The 21,201-nt window shown below is 29.4% G+C and overlaps 1 protein-coding gene across 1 annotated transcript in view; it reads left to right on the top strand.

Annotated features, from left to right (window-relative positions):
* LOC123662973 (glutaredoxin domain-containing cysteine-rich protein CG31559-like) overlaps positions 1–21,201 on the top strand; it is a 115,387-nt gene that overhangs the window by 18,522 nt on the left and 75,664 nt on the right. The gene's annotated exons all lie outside the window — the stretch shown is intronic.

Below are 21,201 nucleotides of genomic sequence, written 5' to 3'. Positions count from 1 at the left end.
TGTGGTATAAAACACACTCGTTCTATTTTCAATACTATTGTTTTGGACAGATGTTATTTATATATTATATTATTAGTTATTATATAAGTACATACATTGCTTACAGAAATATATAAATAATGAAAAAGCATCAAAGAACATACAACTGTTAATATATAATAAAGAGGTACGTTTTCTTCACAACGTCAAAATGAATTAATTCTTCGCAAATATTTCTTGTCCTGTAAAGTTTATGAGTAAGAATTATAACCGCCACATTTCTACACTGCGCGTTAATAGAGATTTTTTATTCAAGTATTCTTCAAACGTACTTTTATTTATTTATTTATTTATTTATTTAACCGTATTGACTCAATTTATAAACTAATGTAAGTATTTATTTTGAATTGATATATTACAAATTATAACTTATTTTTGTTAATTTAATTAAGATTTTAATAAAGCAAAACCGATTTAAATAAAACCTGGATCTTTTTGTTATTTAATAATTAATATTTCTACAAATTTTAAACCAAGCTTATCGAACGAATGGTATGGAACGTATGTTATCTGTTGTCGAATCAGTCAGTTAAAATTTTTTACGATTTACGATTTAAAAAAAAGTCAAAATATACATATTATATAGGTACTTAAATGTTATATGGACGATTAAATAATTTCGTCCCAACGAAATCGTGAACTAATACCAGTCCAGGTAGTTTTTGTGCTCGCATGTAACATATCCGCAAATCACCAGTTACCGATACTCACGACTGTAACAAGGTCGATGATTTAATCGTACACATTACATATACATTATAAAATCAATTATTATTAATTAAAATATCATATTTTAAACTAATATAAAACTAAAATATAACTAATAAATATGTAACAAATTACTTTCGAAACGTTTCCATGAAGTATACATTTTTCATTTTAAATAACATCATTGGAAATGTTCCCAATCAATATCAGTCGTAAACTACTCATTTGTGTCATGATCATCTTACCCTCTAATTTTTTAAATTCGTATAACACATCCATTCCTCCTGCATTCTACAAAAGCTTGGCGATGAATGGGATGAGTAAATGTATGGTTGGACGAACATATCAACATCATCAATTTATAAATTTTGCATTTCGAAGAACTTTAAATTCATACAGTATTCGTATAAGGAAAAATCAACACAAATCGTGCAATAAAGTAATAAAATTTCACATTTACAACACAATGAAATTTACTTCGTTTTATCGATGTTTTATGAAAAAAATAACAGTTCGATTGTATATAAGATAAATTCTAACCAATAAATCAAACGATACTAATGAGGTATATTTACAATATTAATGGTTTCACAAAATATTATAGTTATATAATAATATATCTCCAATATCTCGTTCGATTACTTTGTCAGATTTTGAAGAGAAAGTTGAGATACGAGAATTCGTTTCATTGGGAAATAACACGCGATCTTTTAAGTTATATTTGAAATTGGGATTTTTTATTGAAATAGGCGGTTATGGCTTGTTATAATTAGAAAGGGCTTTTTAAGTTGTAGTGAAATCTGATCAAGTTTATTTATAATTATGTTTATGTTCCTCGTAAGTTTTAAATTTCCATAATTTATATCTATATTAATATTTACTTAATTTGTATCTCTGAATACGATGACGGAATAGAGCTTTAAAAGAATACACACTCTTTCTATGCAAATTCTCAACTACTATATATTTACTGTCGAATTTTGGAGATAAAAGTCTTAAAAACAAAAGGCTGGACCTTGTTTTAAGCCCTTAACCACTCGTGTAAGAGCCAATTATCAGAATACACATCTGTTTTCTTAATACATAGTAGATTATTTCCAGTTGTGAGATATCAAATCTCTTAGGTATAGTTTGTTCGCTACCACAACAGACATAACAAAATTTGAGAGAAAAAGTTTAATAAAATATTAGTTCATGAAATTCAAACTCACACTAGACATGTAACAACATAATAATAAAAACACAATATCCGTATTTCTAGTAAGTAGTAAAATGCAATAACATAAAAATCTTCAATGAATATACGTTACCAGACTACTATATAAACATTTTCATCGCTTCTATCGCTTTATAGAATTCCTTTAGAATATCCTAAAGCAGTTGATTTGCTTCGAGATTTTTATATTCTTTATGAGTAACGACCGGAAGCGCTACCTGAGACGGTCAGGACATTCTTATAAGTACATTATACAAATCGTTCATATCTTTAAAATACAGCATGCGAAAAAAGTCCGTAAGACTTGTACAGAAATATCAAAATTGCTTATAAATATTTCCATTCATGGACCGTGCGGACGTTAATAATAAAAAATGAATGTCTCGAACACCTGACGGTAGAGATCGATTATTATAAAGAATTTTAAATTGAATGGAATATTTATAAAGTACTCGTGGCATTTTGAGCTTTATCGTTCTAGCAATACATTCAATGAACACACGACCTCTCATATTTCCCCAAAGTAATATACCTAGTAACATAGCTGAAAGTTTCATATGATTATTTTAATCAGATTTATTTTCAAATGATAAGGCAAAACTATAGTAAAGTGAAATGAATGTTCGTCAAAGCTTCAACATATTAACTTGATATCGAATAAGCATTATAAATAGACTCCAAGCGTCATCTTCACACTCACATTCAAACATAACACAACATGCACATAAACACACACACATACATATTTACTCATGCACACAGCACACTCATAAAGACCACCTTGACTTGAAACTTGAAAGTAGCGAGTCACTATTAAAACTTGTATCACATACTGCTTTCATCAATTGACCAGTCCGAGGAAAACTTTAATTTTTACGTTTTAATGGTAGTGTTATTCCTATCCATACTAGGTAATACTAAAATACGAAAGTATACGTATCAATTTATTTATGTTTTCACAATATACTACTGAAAACACTGAACTTTTTATCATAATAATTTATTATCAAATTACTTTAGGGGCTGGCAAATGGCTATATATTTTTTTTTTATATCACTAGGTCGGCAAACAATTGTACGGCTCACCTGATGGTAAGAGATAACCGTAGCTTAGAGACGCCTGCAACACCAGAAGCATCGCAAGCGCATTGCCGACCCAATCCCCAATCCTCCCCTGGAGCTCTGGTCACTTTACTCACCAGCAGCATCCAGCATATCTACGGTATTATTCGAATGAGAACAGTATTGACAAGAATGTGAAATCCCACGAACTTCCATGAAAAATAACAAGTCCTTAATCCAGATTTATAAACACACTAACTAAAGATACACAAAATATAGAATGAAAATATAATTATAAATAAAAACATCATAATATCAGACTAGTTCGAGATAACTTTGTGACAGTTCTAACAGCACTGCGTACGGTACATACAATTATACGTTTTCTCAACTGATATAAATCGACTACGGTATATAGTTAAAGTTTTGTCACACTCACATTCTGATTAGATATTCCGTTACTCAAAATAATAGTACATAGCATATAATATAGAGTAAGATAATAGGGTTGCATTTATATGTATATGAGATAATCTGATGTCATTTGAATAATGATTGAACTGCAAACAAAAAAAACACCGACGATATATCAAAGACGAAAGTACAATACGCATTATTAGGTATACTCGTAATTTAAGAATATTACTTATGATATATCGCTCTAATTTAAATGTTACCCTACGATGTGAAGATTTCGAATAAAAAGACTCATCAAAACCTACTGATTTTCCAAGTAAAATTTATGAGGTAACACATAAAAAATTGTACAATTAAAACCTGTTCCTTTTTGAAAGTTGTTAAAAATAAACTGGCAATACAGTAGGAATTCCGCTTAAAAATGTATATTTATATTAATTTAAAAATTTAAAAAAATTAAAAAAAAGTTAAACAAGAAATCTTGACATTTAAAGTCATTTAACTGAGAATATTTATTTTTACTAAACATAAAAACCCTACTACTTACTACCTTGATATAAAACAGTTTTCTTATATTTTAATCTAAATATATTACATTTAAATCAATTAATAGTCGCAGAACACAGAGCTTATGCACAAAAACTTTTAGCAATTAATATTTGAAGAGATGAAACATGACTAAATTTAAAATACGATATAGTAAAATTTGCTTTTTAAAGCGCTTTCGAATCATAATAAATATACAAATGGCGTATAAGTATAACGTAATAATAATTAATAAGTGTCTTACGATATCTTGAGCTATGACTAGTTCGGTATTTTAGTAAAACTTACTACTCATTCTGTCCCTACTTCTATAAACATTATCATATCTGTATTACGATATACAGTTTATTTACGTTTGTATGAACCTAATAGGAATTCCGTCTTAATAATATTTTATGAGAATAATATTACAAAATAAGAATGAATGACAAGAACGAAATAGAATCGTTTAACCAACATTATTCATAGAAGAATCATCAACGTTTAAATGCATAGTTCGAAGCTTGCTAACACTGTCAATAAATATTTCATCAAAGTAAAATGTACCTTATCGCAATAAATTCAAGGTCGAAAAATCTTGATTATAGCAACGTATATGATTTGAAGTCGTGACTAGTTATTGAATCAACAGTCTTATTACAATTGATCGACGGTTAATTTGTCGTTTGTGTGTCACTTTCGTTTAACTATCTTGGCGTGATTGGAGTATGCGATTTAACGATGCGTGCTAACAAGCAAATTGTAATTAAAATACATAAAAATATACTTTATTTTTAAAACTCTTTATTATTTTATTAATTTAGTTATTTTTAGCTTTTTTTTTTCGTCATTGTTATGTTTTTTTTTTTTGATAAATCGCGTTGGTAAACAATTTTCAACTAATTGTTTGGGCATGGCTCGCGATTACCTTAGCTTATAAACGCCTGTAACACCAGAAGCATCGCAAGCGCGTTGCCGACCCTACACCTAATTCCCTGAGCTCTGATCACCTTACTCTCCACAGGAACACAACGCTGCTTGAAAGCAGTATTATTTAGCTGTGATCTTCTGTAAGGTCAAGGTAGTTTCCCAGTCAGGATGCTGCAAATTTTGAGCAGGATATTTCCTGCCGTGACCTATATACCTCAGTTAAACGCTAACACAATAATTGAAGTTGAAATGAAATTCAATCAATTTTATTTATTACCCGACTGCCAAGGAAGGGTTATGTTTTTCGCGCGTATCTTGTATGTATGTATATTTGTATGTAATATTCTTTACTACCTCATATTTACAGAACCACTGAACGGATTTACATAATTGAGGTATCGTTAGGTTCGCCTTAGCTGCCCAAGTGTTCTTAGATAGGTGACATTAAAAAAAAAATCAAACATGGCGGCTGCGCGAAGCCATTGTAGTTAATGAAAAAAAATTTTTTTTTCTCGATTACTACAATATGGGTATCAAATTAAAGGGCACAATATAAGGATTTTAAAAAGGTATATCATGATTATTATTACCGTAATACTAATAAAGAAATACAATATTAAAGTTTAAAAAATGTGGACTTTGCTCTTTCCCACGCCTATGCCATGCCAAACTCGCCTCCTAGGCGACGATCAACTTCGGGGTGTAGCCTTTCTAATAAAATACAATGGTTAAAAAAAACATACAATTAAAATTACAAATAAAAATTAATAAATGTCACACCAATTTACAATTACATTAATAAAATCAATAACAAATACATAATACCAAATACAAACAAATAATTTTAATAATAATTTCATTATAATAAAACTAATAGTTGTTGTCTTAAGCAGTCACCTATTTGCTAAAGGTCAGGCTTACGTTGCTTTGAGCAGAGTGAGATCTTTCTCCGGGCTTGCTATCAGTTCTCTTGACCCTAAAAAATTACTTAATCAACCACATGATGTAAACTGTTTTAATGAATTGAACCGATTACGTAATTTGTCTGACTAAAAAGACATAAATAAAATAATAATTAAAAAAAAAACAAAAAACCCGCCTGTGTGAAGAACAACTAATAGAAAATCAACTGAAAAAGCTGGAACAAGATAAAAATTCAATATGCACACAAAGTCAGCGAAATAAATAGAAACAATATCAAACATTTTGTGCTGCACATTTAAAATATATTAATACGGTAGTCCTTCGAAACTTTATGCAACGTCGTAGATAATATGCAGTCGGAGGCATGAAATTGAAGGATAAGTCAAATCATTCTCTCTTTGTGCATGTCTCCGACTGCATGTTATGTACGACGTTGCATAAAGTTTCGAAAGACTACCGTATTAATATATTTTAAATGTACAGCACAAAATGTTTGATATTGTTTCTATTTATTTCGCTGACTTTGTGTGCATATTGAATTTTTATCTTGTTCCAGCTTTTTCAGTTGATTTTCTATTAGTTGTTCTTCACGCAGGCGGGTTTTTTGTTTTTTTTTTAATTATTATTTTATAAGTAATGTGTTTACGCCTGTATCCTAGAACTGGTTTCAAACCTTGTTCTTAGCCTTCATCTATACTAGTAAACTCGTTATATGTCATAAATTTAAGAAATTCGTATGTATGAGATACATTAAAAACTTTACAAGGTTTTTAATAGCAATTTATCGTTTTATATTTGTACATCTATCTTAGATACTTCTATACCTTGCCAACACCATAGTTGGCATCACAGCAAAATAAGTGCGGGTAGTTTTAAATTGTATTTCAAATATAAAAATCATACCTGTGTTCTAACCTTTACAATAAATTGTTTAATTTAGCAATTTATATCCATCGCGTGTTGATAGCTAACGATAATGAGATCTGTCTGTCCTTGACGTCGTTCCATTCATGACCTTAACATATCTTGGAAAATACAAGGCATCATTGTATTTATATACTTGTATGTTTGTTTAAGTTTTTATATGATTGAGTTTGGTTTTTAATTTGTCTTGAAATTCGTTTTGATGTGTGTTTTGTTGTTTTGAAAATTAAAAATAAAATTTGAATAATGTTTTCCAATGTCTAATTTATAATACATAATACGTTTGCCTGTAGACAAACACACTTTTTTTCTCACTTACATATGTGCAATACACTTTACTAGAGTATTTTGCCTTTTTGCGCTCATCTGAGCTAATAGCCTTTAAAAGGTGTCATAGATCTACCTGCAATGTTAACTTTTTTGTAAAATTTCTGATTTCTTATATCTAATATAAAAGAACGAAAATAATACTTGAAAAGTTTTGCATGTACATGTCAAATAAAGAGCAAAACTATTTGAACAGTTGAACCCAAATAAGGTACACACAAGCTACTCTTATTACTATATAGGTAAATACATTCCGTGCTTCGAGAATTTCTCAAGAGCCATATAAAAATAAAACCTATCTTGACAGTAACTCGTAAACATCCTATACATAGAATAAAAACTCGTCTTACAAGAATTCATCCGTCTATCCATCCGACAAATCTAGAACACTTTGTAAACACTGTTACAAGTTGTTCAATGAAAGGTGGCTTGGAAACAGATATATCAATTTGATATATTATGTTTGCTTAACCTATATGATAGGAAGGAACTTACTTGATACTATATGATATATGATAATGATATGGGAGGAATTTCTGTCAGAAATATTCTTACAGGTGCACTGTATATTTTTCTAATACATTTTGCAAGCAATTGCAGATTATTATAATCAGATTACGACACATTAGAATTTTTTTAAGCGACTTCAAAAAAGGAGGGGGTTTCTCAATTCGATCGTATATATATATATATATATATATATATTTAATGTATGTTCGCGGATACCTTCGTCGTTTATAAACCGATTTTGATGATTCTTTTTTTGTTTATTTATTTTTATTTTATTTATTTTGTTTCAGACATAAGTAGTCCATATCTTAATGTTAGTATTACAAAAACAACTTATATCTAATGTTAGTAAATCAATATAATGAATAGAAGTAAATAAAGATATCAGACAATAAATAAAATCAATAAAAATCAATAACAAGCAAAAGTAATAGCTATCTGGACACGACCCTCGTCAGTCAGAATGTAGCCGTATCCAGTGGCGCAGTATTGCTGAGTCCCAGCGGTCCGCCAGTGCACTCAGAATGCCGTTCGAGCTGGTTCGTAGCCTCCGGAGCATGGATGCACACCTCTTACGAATAATAGCCTTAAAGCTATCAACGCGCCTCCGTTTATGGGAAAAGAGATATCCCAGGGATGGTACCATGATAAGGAAACAAGGATCGGATCTGATGATGGCATCCCAAAGAAATCGAGGGGAATTAGAAAATTGTAGTGACGACTAGTGCGTTTGGTATTTTTTTTTTTTTTTCGTCTACTTACGTTGTATTACTTGTCGGTGTAATTGAAGTCGGTGTTTTCGTTTGATAGCAAACACAATTATTTACATTTTATAATGATGTGTGGGTAGTGCTTACAATGTAAGATTTTACGAAAATCTTTACACCGATCTTATTAACTATTACATTATGTGTATTTTTGTAGTATTTTAAATTTTACTCTATTTTATTTTATTTATTTATTTGTGTTATTTACATTAAACATCCATACACTCTAAAATGGCAATGCTTTTTAACCGACTTCCAAAAAAGGAGGTTCTCAATTCGATTGTATTTTTTTTTTTTTTTGAGTTGTTGATCAAACATAATTATATTTTTCTTCATGTTATTTTGTTACGAAAACTCTTTGATCGAGTTTGTATTATAAAAATATTATGTAACATTTTATATGTATTGAAATATAAATTATAGAAAACGACTTGAAATATTAACTCGCTTTTAGGTATTTTTAAATAAGATTCTCACGTACTTATTATTTTTAAATAATTTGTGAGAATGTTGTTACCAATCGTATTAAAATTCAAGTTTGCACACCTTCAACTATTGTTTTAAGACGCGATGTGAAGGTCTTTGTTTGTGCGTAAGTAAAATACTTTGCCTTTTTAAGACTTGGGTAAAATGTTGACATTTTGATATATATAAAACATATAATATTTATTAAACATTATACATATTTTCAATTCACAACTTAAGAACTAAATATTTACAGATAGTTTTGGTATAAATCATGTCCGCGTGGAATTGTGCCAAGAATGCTGGCAGCGTTTCCCCGTTGAATCGCTATGCCGATTCTCTGGGTAAAAAATGCACCAGCCCTCTTGTCACCAGTGGAGGCAAAAAGGCGAGGAGTTATCTCATTAAAAAAATTTTTAGCACTGCTACTCCAAGATCCAAGTGTTTCGACTGCAAACGGCACAAAGATGTAATTTGGAATTAGTGACGAATATTTGTGCCGTTTAGTCGTTTCAGCTTTTTCCGCTGCGGCTCCCGCTTTTACGGCTGTTTCCCTGACATGAGACGGAGCAAGTGTGTCAACGCAGGTTGCGTCCCACAAAAGCGCCCGTCCCCATTCATATAATATTGTTTATATTTATAAATACATTATAACGATTTGTGTTTACATATGTTTGTCTATCTGTAAATCAAACTTTTTATCGCTAAACACGTGTTGTTATGCTATCCTATCTAAGTAATATGGCATTATTTTACATTATTTATTATCATTGATATACCTAATTTGTAGTAGATATTTTTCAAGCGTCTTCGGTACGACAAAGCCATTTTTGTTTTATAGATATCAACATTTAAAATTGTTTATTTATTTAGTTTTAATTCCAAATTTGATTGTTTTCGCACTAATCAAAAATATACTGTTAATGTTACCAAAAAAAAAAATATTTAAAAACATTCTAGTGCGAAATATAAAGGCTAGCGTTTGTATTCACGAAACTATCTCTTATCCATTTATTTTAATGATATTATACTAACTCCAAAATCTATCGAACCACTTATTACTCTAAAAACGATTTACATTATATCACCAACACTGAGACAGCGAATGCATATTACGTTGTATTCGACTTGCACGGGCGCATCTCTAAACGACCTTGACAGCTTGACTTTTTGAACAGTGAATAAATGTCGGCTAACTTAATTTGAAAGGCCAAAATGATTACTATCATGATATTAATAATATATATTAGCATCTCGGACCAGATAGAGATTACTATTAAACACCTAGAATGTATAGTTCTTAAATAATGACTATGTTTCTAGTGAACGGAAATTTAGTTGTTTCTACGAGTAACATTACATCTATATAAGTAAATAAAAAAGAATTTTGCTAAGCGCATAACCAGAGGTTGGCTCGAACAGTTCGGCTAATTTATTTTTTGTATATTCCTTAAGCCCCACGGAAGGTTTTAATACTAAAAAAAAGAAAATAAAAAAAAAATTAAAAAAAATTAATCTTTGCTATTAACTTTTGACAGAACGAAGTCTGTCCGGGCAACAGTAATAAACAAATATATCATAATGTTTTGATATACGTAAGGAAACCTGATACCTGTGTTTTTAGGTAACAGCCGTGTTATATAAATACGTTTTCATACATGCATACGTTGTTTATGATAGTTGTACGTATTATATACATATATTTTAATTATTATTAATATTAATCCCGAAGTACTTACTTACGCGTTACTTAATCTGTATTTACGCGGACAGACCTGTATGATATTGTGAGTTTACAATAATGATATAATTATGTATGAAGGCTTATGCAGTGGGTTATTTTAAAGGTACTCGTACACGACTAAAAAGTACTCATAAATATTTTAGTAATTTAATACATATTAACAACTAAATGTCAAATAACTTTTTGTCTAACATTTGATAGTCGTATAAGCTATAATTATATCATCATTATGATATGTTCATTGAAATACTAATTATATATATTAAAGTTGATGATGTGGACGAATCATCGCTTAACGCAAAATGTACAGTGACGAATATTTAACGCTGTCAAGTTAATGGTAATGAAGATGTCTCGCTTCAGAATCCCACTCCTGGGCATAGGCCTCTTTCCTCGTGTTGGAGAAGGATTAGAGCTTAAACCACCACGCTGCTCCAATGCGGATCAGCGGATATATATTTCCTACTATTAGTAACGATCGCTATCAGCTGTAGGCACATGATAACAACAAACGAGTATGTAAATCTAGTTAACCTATTTATAATTTATTTTATTGTAATTAGGTAATAGGTTTATTTACATAAGTCACATTCGATTGCTATTTATTTTTCCAGTATTTTATCAAAAAATATCATAATGTCTTAATCCTATTAATATTATAAACACGAAAATTTGTATGTATGAATGTTTGTTCCTCTTTCACGCAAAAACTACCGAAAAGATTTTAATATGGCTTATACATTAGAATAACACATAGGCTATAATTTTTAAAGATAATGTGTGAATTGTCCAAAATGTAACGATAACTGTCAAGTAAGTCTGAAAAAAATCTGCCATCTGCGAGCTATTCTGGCGTGCGCTGCAAAAACTGTAGAGTTTACATGTATATATTGTTTAAGAGAAATGTTTATCTTAATTAGTCCTACAAAAAAGTCCGCGACAGCATATATCTATCTTTTATGAGTAAGCCATTATCGCAAAAACAGTAAGCCATAAATACAATAAAAATTGATAATATATTTCTAATGCACATTTGGTAGTAACAAATAATTGATTTTTATATCGCAGAACCAATTTTGATGAATTTTGGTATAAAGATAGATATCGAGAAGATAATAAGCTACTCGAAGTACTTACTAATCCTGCGCAGACGAAGTCGCGGGTACCAGCTAGTATCATAATAAAACAAAAGATCCTATTACTATTATTTAACTGTATTATTTAATAACATACTAGAAATAAAATTGAATTATGCATTAAACGTAAAATAACTTGAACTAGTGGTCGTCCAGTGGTCGAAATTTTACCATAATTAATTTAAATTATAAGTTTGAACATTAAACAAAAGAGTATATTTGCGTGTGTGTCAAATATATTGTAGTGTGTGTAATGTTTTTTTTATATTTTTTTTTTCATAGATAAAAAAATAGTATTAGTACTCCTCCGTCCAATTTTCGTAAAAACGGGGTACAAAGTTTTTGCTTCACGTATTAAATTTATTAATTTATTATTATTATAATATTATTATAATACCATACTATAATATTATATAAATATACCTTGTTGCTATCGACTTTCCAAATACATAACATTTTCCGTATAGATAAATTACCTAAAAAAACACTGTTAAGAAACGCTACTTCACTTACGAAAGTAGGTCATATCTCAGAGCAATAAAACTGTGATATGACTTATCTTACAAACAAACAATATCAGGGCAATACGTTACATATATTTTATCTGACCTGCTTTCGCAGATAATCCTGTGAAATTTTCTTATCAATAATCTAAATCTTTTGCCTAATATATATATATATTTTTAAATAAATTTTAGATAAGCGTTTTAAAACGAATTCTGTATTTTCGTATTACCTTCTATCACTTTACTAACAAAAGAAAATGTAAAAAGCCTTTTCCATTTTTAAAAATAGAGAATACATATTATTATGTTTCCGCCCACAACTTCGACCGCGAGGACTACACTATTTAGGTGTTTCGTTTACTCCCGTAAAACCATTGCCTATATCATTCTTTGATAACGTAGCATTCTACTGACAAAAGAATTTTTAAAATCGGTCCTCTAGCATTTAAGTTTATATATTGCAAACAAACAAAAATCACACATTTTCTCTTTATAATTAATACAGATACAGTAAAACGTTAACGCTACGCATTACTTACGGAAAACTACTAAAGATATTCATGCGAATTATTTATATCACTCTTCATGGGTTTGCATAACAACAGTTAATGTGGAAATATTGAGCTCTGCAAAATGAAAATAAAAAACATGGTAAATATCCCGTTTATAAATAGTTTTAGCAATAGAAGTAACCATGTTAATCTAAAATCTTATGGAAATTTGTTTATAAAGGTCTTATATAATTTAAAAAAAATCGTTTATATGGCTTTACGATATTAATATGACAATAAACATTAACCAACGTATGACGAAACATAGTCAATATAGTAAAACAAAATTAACATTAAATGTAATGGAAACGTTGATGGTTTATTTTCCTAATAAGCTCAAATAAGGCTTTAGAATAATTATCGCTTTGTTCCTGAACAAAAACAACAGAAATTCTTTGAATTCTTAACAACATTTCTATACATTAAAGTAATGAATTATTAATTACTAGAAACATTTTCTTTATGAAACGATGACCGTAATTATAATTTAAATGCCTACTCGTTGTTAAATAGATAATGTATTTAATTTCGTTGCTTATATTAGCTCATGTCCTCGGTTGCACCTCTTACCTTAGGCAAGATCTTGTCTACGGCTAAATTGAGTTTGGATTATTAACGGAAGTAATAGCATAAAATTCGACTTGTTTACAACCGATAATTGAAGTCAATAAACAACTTCTATTTATAATTAAAATTATAAATTTCTGCCGTTGCGCGTGGTGTAAAAAAAAACTGGATAGATTTCAATTACGATTTTTTATTGTTGTCGAAATTTTATTTCTTGGTGACACGAGATCTTTATCGAAAATAATGTTGAAGTATTTTACTTTCAATGAAATTACTAAGATTTTAATAAATAATAATTTAAATAAACATAAAGTGGTTTTTTTTTTCAAAAAAATTTGTATGCCATTTTTTACAAATCTAAATATAGTGCTCTGCATATAAAATACATTTTTAATAATATTAATGAAGACAAAGTCAAGACAACAGATAAAATATGACAATTGTCAAAAAAAACTGATTTTAATCATATTAATGTAGATACATTATTCTTATTATTTTAATCGGTACTATAGATAGGTTATACTACCCACACTGTGATAGATATTTTTTACTAATCTAAATAAATATAGACATTTTCATATATGATTATTAAACTTTATATTGAGAATTTATGACTTATATTTGAAATATATGAAAACTGTTTTATGTTAAAACCTTTTTGTATATATGATTATTAAACTTTATATTGAGAATTTATGACTTATATTTGAAATATATGAAAACTGTTTTATGTTAAAACCTTTTTATATATATGATTATTAAACTTTATATTGAGAATTTATGACTTATATTTGAAATATATGAAAACTGTTGTATGTGTTAGTCTAATTCAATCATTAGAAATAATGACTCTAACTTAAACTAAATGTAAAATCATTTCAAAAAATTACTATCACTAAGAATACGTTCATATCATCATTACAGCCTATACAGTCCACTGCTGGACATAGGCCTCCACAAGCTCACGCCAAAAATAACGTGAACTCATGTGTTTTGCCCATAGTCACCACGCTGGGCAGGCGGGTTGGTGACCGCAGTACTGGCTTTGTCGCACCGAAGACGCTGCTGCCCGTCTTCGGCCTGTGTATTTCAAAGCCAGCAGTTGGATGGTTATCCCGCCATCGGTCGGCTTCTTAAGTTCCAAGGTGGTAGTGGAACTGTGTTATCCCTTAGTCGCCTCTTACGACACCCACGGGAAGAGAGGGGGTGGCTAAATTCTTTAGTGCCGTAGCCACACAGCACAACACAGTTTGCCGACCTAGTGACATAAAAAAAAGCTTGAATTCGCATAAGGTTTTTTTATACAACTAGCTAGTAAGGTACAAATTTTATAATTTTTTAAAAATATAATTTTAAGAGATTTATAATTAAATATAAGATTTAAAATATGATAATGCTTATTAAAATATTTTTAGGCGATTAGAAATAAAAATAATAAATGGGCATATGATTTTAAAATACATAATTAAGAGTTATATAATTTTTACTAGAAAGTTTACATTTCTAAACAGGATCTTAGAAGAAAGAATAAAATACACTAATATTAAATCATTTATATTTAGTATGTTACGTGATTTGAATCATTTATTCTTATTAATATACATAAACATATATATTATAATATTATATACAGCGCTAGCGGTCGTGAGTTTGTTAATCTTAATTTATTTATTTATTTATTAAGGACAACCAACTGAAGATAGAATATAAATGTTTTAATACATAATAGGTAAACAATAATCATTGGACTTCTTTTTATCGGCAGTCATTTCTAATCTCATCAAATCTAATATATAAAAATCACAACAAAATACATTAATAAGGAAAATAAAAACGATAAAATATAAATATTAAATAAACTAAAAATACTAAACAGCGCAGCTCGTTTAGCCAAAACAATATGTACAAAAAGAAATAGATTTAGAAAATTTTAAATTAAAAAATATACATCAGTTCAAAAAAAGGTATTAATAATAAAAAATAAAAAATATATTACATAGGAAATCAGTTAATTTAGGCATTTGTGGCAAACTTTTTTACTGATTTCATTTTTTACGGTACACTGAATTCAGAAGAAAGACAGTTTTAATTTTTTTTATATCTTTATTAGAAACTTTTATACATATGTACACGACAGTCCTATAATATACTTATCCAATACTAAAACTAACAATTTTAATATTTTTAAGAGAACTAAATTATAATACTAGTTTTAAATTTATGTATTAAAGATAATTATAAGCAACTAGCTGACCCGGCGAACTTCGTATCGCCTAACACAAACTTTATCGTATGGTACTAAAGTTCAAATTGACTTTTAAGTATTATCACAAATCTTTTGTATGGGAGTATAGAAAAGTGTTGTTTTTAGACTTTTTCAGGAAATTTAAATTTTTTTTTTTTTAGAATTTTTCTCTCCGTAAGAACCATCCTCGTACTTCAAGGAATATTTTAAAAAAAGAATTAGCGAAATCGGTCCAACCGTTCTCGAGTTTTGCGCTTAGCAACACATTCAGCGACTCATTTTTATATTATAGATATCATTTGTAGCATTATATTAGTATAACTTATGACATACACACACACACACACACAAAAAAAATACACATATAAATAGAGTTCATAAACGTTGACACACAAACACATTGTACTACATTGAATTACAAAATCCAACATAATACCGTTGTAGACAAACACTTTATATTTAACTTTGTTCTCGTTTTGTAAGCGATTTACAATGGATTTAAAATTCTCATTTCTATACTAATTTTTACTTGATCCAGCCATTGTTTACCCAACCATAACTAACAAATTGGCTAATACCTCACTTAATTTGATAAGTTGGGGGGTTTTATTTACAATAGAGCTATATTTTACTAGAAATTTTGGAGTAGCCCGACTGGGGATATAGCTCGACCTTTCAGAAGATCGCAGTTAAATAGTACAACTAACAAGTAGTATTGTGTATCTGTGGTGAGTAAGGTAGCCGGAGTTAAGGTCGAAGGTAAAGTCAGCAACGCGATTGCACTGCACCGGGTATTGCAGGTGTCTATAGACTACGGTACTTGCCATAACGCAGATTGTAAGACGGTTTGCCACTCTAATGATAAAATTTATTAAATATAATAAGTTGTGTTAACAAGATTTATTTAAACGCCTAATTGTTTACCTAATATCAAAATCACCATCCGTATGCTTAAAGCGTTTTTATACTTACATTACAAATATTGCGTGTTTATACACGTGTAATCCGATTTATGTTCCGACAATGACAGGTCGTAATTATTTTTATTAAATATTCTTGGTAATTATTTAAAAAATTAAATTTGAGTGCTAATTTTGATAATAAACGTTTTGAAACAACTATAATATATTATCTGATCATAAATTTAGAATAGGAAAGTGCAAACAGGACATAACCATTCCATTTATATACTCATTAAAATCAACATTAAAACCTAACATAATACGATTTTAGGAAAATAACGATCGCTTTAATGGCTCCGCTTTTCCCATAACTCGATGATTTATGAGCAAATTTTATTTTGACGTCTTACGCTTTTACTAAAGAAAACTGCATTATCGTTACAATGTACTCCACTTGTACTGGACTGTTGGAGAAAGTGAAACTGTCAATAGTGTAAACAATGTGTTATTGTCAACATAGGAAATTACACTTTATTGTATTGCAATTAGGTTGCATTTCGCCTATTCCTACTGTTGAGTTGACGTATGTGTTGCTTATTTGAAACAATAATTAAGTTAAATATCTGCAATAGATTAATGGCGGGGCTTCTTTTATTGAAAGTATTCAAACAAAAGTAATATTATGATGTAGTGCACAACATAAAATATCTTGCTGAAATCAGAAGCAGTTCGAGTATGTAAATAACATAATCTTACAGAAGAAATTTACGTATAGCATATTTGTCATAATCATCATCATCATCACTTCAGCCTATTGCAGTCCACTGCTGGCCCGTAGTCACCACGCTAGGCAGGCGCAGGGCTGGCTTTGTCGCACAGAAGACGCTGCTGCCCGTCTTCGGCCTGTGTATTTCAAAGCCAGCAGTTGGATGATGATTGGAGTCATCGGTCGGCTTTTTAAGTTCCAAGGTGGTAGTGGAACTGTGTTATCTCTTAGCTGCCTCTTACGACACCCACGGGAAGAGCCCTAGGGGGTGACTACATTCTTTACTGCCATAACCACACAACAGAGCATATTTGTACTGAATACAAAAATTTGAACCAAGCAGTAATCAATCAAGAAAAATACTGGTGTTAAGGTTACCTTAATATTCTCACATATTCACAACACACTATAACAATTACAAAATAAAAAGGAAGGTTCTTTCAATAGTTTAAACTTGGAAAATTGAACAGAAAATTACAAATACACGTGTCTCTGTTAACTTTCCACACTTAACTTGAGCATCTATTAGCCTTAATAGGCGGTAAAGCTATGTGCATCATTATGACACATACGTTTTTAGACAATACAATAAAATAAAGTAATATCGTGTTGAGTGAGTGTCTTGATGGCAAGATAACAAGGAGAAACGACAACAGTTTGCTTTCCAGATGTTAGTCTGTTTGTAAGTGCATGACTATGTGCAGACACTGATTATTGTCCTTTTCGTTTTGTTGTAAACAGTTTATATTGAGAAAAGACAATGATATAAGTGAAGAGATCTCGACAGAGCGAAATCTTTTATATACAAATTAAATAGTGGTGTATTTTATTCGTAATATTATTACTATGCATTCATTAATTGTATCTATCCTCGTAGTTTAAACGTGGTATTGTAGTTTTAAACATTACGAATGAAGCTTCGTAAATGGAGTTTTTTTAATTATTTTATTATTGGCCATAGTCGTTTTTCCCCACAGTGCCTCGAAGACCACTTGGTCATCAAACACCTAATAAAAACCGTCACTCATACAAATACTAAGGTATACACCCACAAAGCCGCCGCGTAAATCGTAGTAGCTAAAATTTTGAACCTTTCAATCCAAAAACGAGCAAAACAACATATTGCATTAAATTCTAAATCTAGCTTCTACTATGTAACAGATTCGTCTAACTTTAATAACAAAATCGCTTACCTCAATATAAATTACACGCGTTACGTTATAATTTTAAAATCAATTTGTTCCAAGATTCAATTTTGGAAAGTTGTTTTTGTTCCAATTGACGATTTTATTTGATCATCACTGTTTAAATTATAATCTAATGATGTCACAAGATTATTTATTCATTTTTTAAATTTATTTTTACTATTTTCGATCAAATCTAGACACTTAATTACATCTAAAGTTTTTCATGACATGACAGACTTGATAGACCTGATCGAAAACATTTTTTTTTCTAATCAATCAATTAATTTCTTTATGACCAAAACGATGTGAGTTTACGCCACTCTTGCAATTCTAACTTTACACCGGCGTAAAAACTAATGTTAATATACAAAAGTAGGTAAAGTGGAACATTATAGATTTATGAAATAAATATTATTTTATATCGACGGCGTCTAAGATAATGAGTTTAAGTGGGTTATTTGGTTATTTTGATATACATATATATTGTGGATACTCAGACTTAATTACGAATACAGTCAAGACAACGTTTTAATGTGTACGATTTTTATTTTTGTGTTACCCACAATTAGGAATTCTAAACATTTTTGAATATCATATCAAAAATTGACCGCTCCAGCGGGATCGACACGGTATGTCGAAGACGCGGGTTCGTATCCCGCTGGAGCGGTCAATTTTTGATATGTTATTCAAAAACGTTTTAATGCTTTTATATTATAGTATTTTTATTTTTTGTTGTTTATATTTTTGTTTAATTTTGACTAAATTTTAATTTTACTATTATTATTTATTTTTTATTTATTTTTTCTTTGTTTTTTTATGCTTATTATTATGATCAATTAATGTAACTTGTTATTTTATTTTAATGCTTTTGAAATTCTAATTAATGTGACTTATTTGAAATGTTAATTAGTGTAAGTGGTAAATCCGTGCTGATTAATTTTATGTAAATAAAAAAACACCCCATGGAAAAAATTTCTCATACCGAGTTATGAGAATCTATCAGCTCTCATAGACTCTCATAACTCTGTAGGAGAATTTGGTCTGCATTTATCCTATCATTATTTTATGAGATTTTTTCCATAGAATAAATACGTCAAATTGTAAGACCTATCTAAAAGGCTACAACAATTTGTATAACTAAACATTTTATGCAATAAACTAAATGTTAAAGAACACTAAATTGCAGTATTAATACATGTTTTAAGACAAAAATGAATTAAACATCAAAAATTGGATTTGAATCCGTTACTTGTATTATTTCACGTTATAAAGCAACATTAATTGATTTTTTAGGGAACAACACGTACTTTCTTTTAGTATAAATATATTAAAAAATAAAAAAAAGTATACGGGACTACAACAAACTACAAAGTCTCATGCCGTAGTCCAATTTGTGACTATTATATTTCAATTGGAAGACGGTTTGGCACTATAATTACAGTATACAGTTAAACCTAAGTAAATCAAAATTTGAAATTTATATTTCATTTGAGTTCAAAAACTATATTTTATTTTCATATAATAATCATGTAAATAATGGCACCTCTGTCTAGGTCAACAAACAAACACTTTTATTACTAGACAACTCTGCATTATAGTTTAATCCACAATGCTCAGATTATAGATTTAAGCTTTAATTGAAACAAAATATTCCATTGAAATTTTATCACGCCTATTATAGAAGATTCGTTATGTAACATCTTACAGCGTTGTAACTAGATCTATTAGCGTGGTCGAATAACAACGCAATCGATTACAAAATCTATCAATGCTTACGTTCGTAAAAAAGTACTGTCGGACCCGATAATGTATGTACAACAACTAATTCACGACTAAAAGGTCAGAACATGTAAACAGCAGGGATGCATTGACCTTTCGTTGTAAAAAAGTGTTCCTGCTTGATTAGTTTTCTGTTGTTAGTAATAAAATATGTGGTGTTAAATTATTTTAACATTTTAATTCGCATTTAAATTCGTCATTTCTTTGCTTAGGTGAATTAATTAAATATTTAAATTGTAATTTGATTTAGTATTTTAAACGTAACATTTGAAATAAGTTGTGTTTTGTCTGATAGCTAATGAAATGCATCATATTACTGATTTTATCGTTAGTTAATAATTTTTATAAATACTTAAAGGCATTTTCACGGTTTCAGATTTTATCACTTGTTGTTCTCCTTCAAAATACATATTTATATTAAAGTATTATGTTGAGATCATTCAACAAATTATTCTTATTATGTAGGTATGCCAATGATATTGGATGATAATTTTATTGATTATTTTCGTTACTTTTGTTTTAAACTCCAATAATTTTTAAAAGACAAACACAATTGATCACGTAAATATTTTTATTAATAATTACTTGTTAAGTGTTTTTGCTGACTTTTGTTTGTAGGCGTATCTCTATCTATCTCTATAAAGCGTATCTTAGATAAACTGTTACGCATTCAGTTTGTCAGACAGTTAGTTTAAATGACTGTGACAAAGCGACATCATCAGATAATTATCACTTTTTCAATAAAGTCGGTTTTCACGTAACAGACAGTACGTGCGTGCTGCGTAAACATTATTGCTAAAAAACTACATTTCCTACATAATTGCACAGTTCTCTTGGGACATTTATGTTACTAAGCCATGTTTATGCAAACTTTGATAATAATGGATGCTAAACCATTACGCAATAACATTTTATCACCTTTCACAAAACGCATCACATTAAGAGTGTATAATGGAAGAAATAAATAACAAAAATACAAAAATTATATAAGCGTTCACAGCGGA

The sequence above is a fragment of the Melitaea cinxia genome, chromosome 19 (genome assembly GCF_905220565.1).
Source record: "Melitaea cinxia chromosome 19, ilMelCinx1.1, whole genome shotgun sequence".
Taxonomy (NCBI): domain Eukaryota; kingdom Metazoa; phylum Arthropoda; class Insecta; order Lepidoptera; family Nymphalidae; genus Melitaea; species Melitaea cinxia.
The sequence above is the reverse complement of the archived record's forward strand: the minus strand, read 5'-3'. Positions and strand labels throughout refer to the sequence as shown.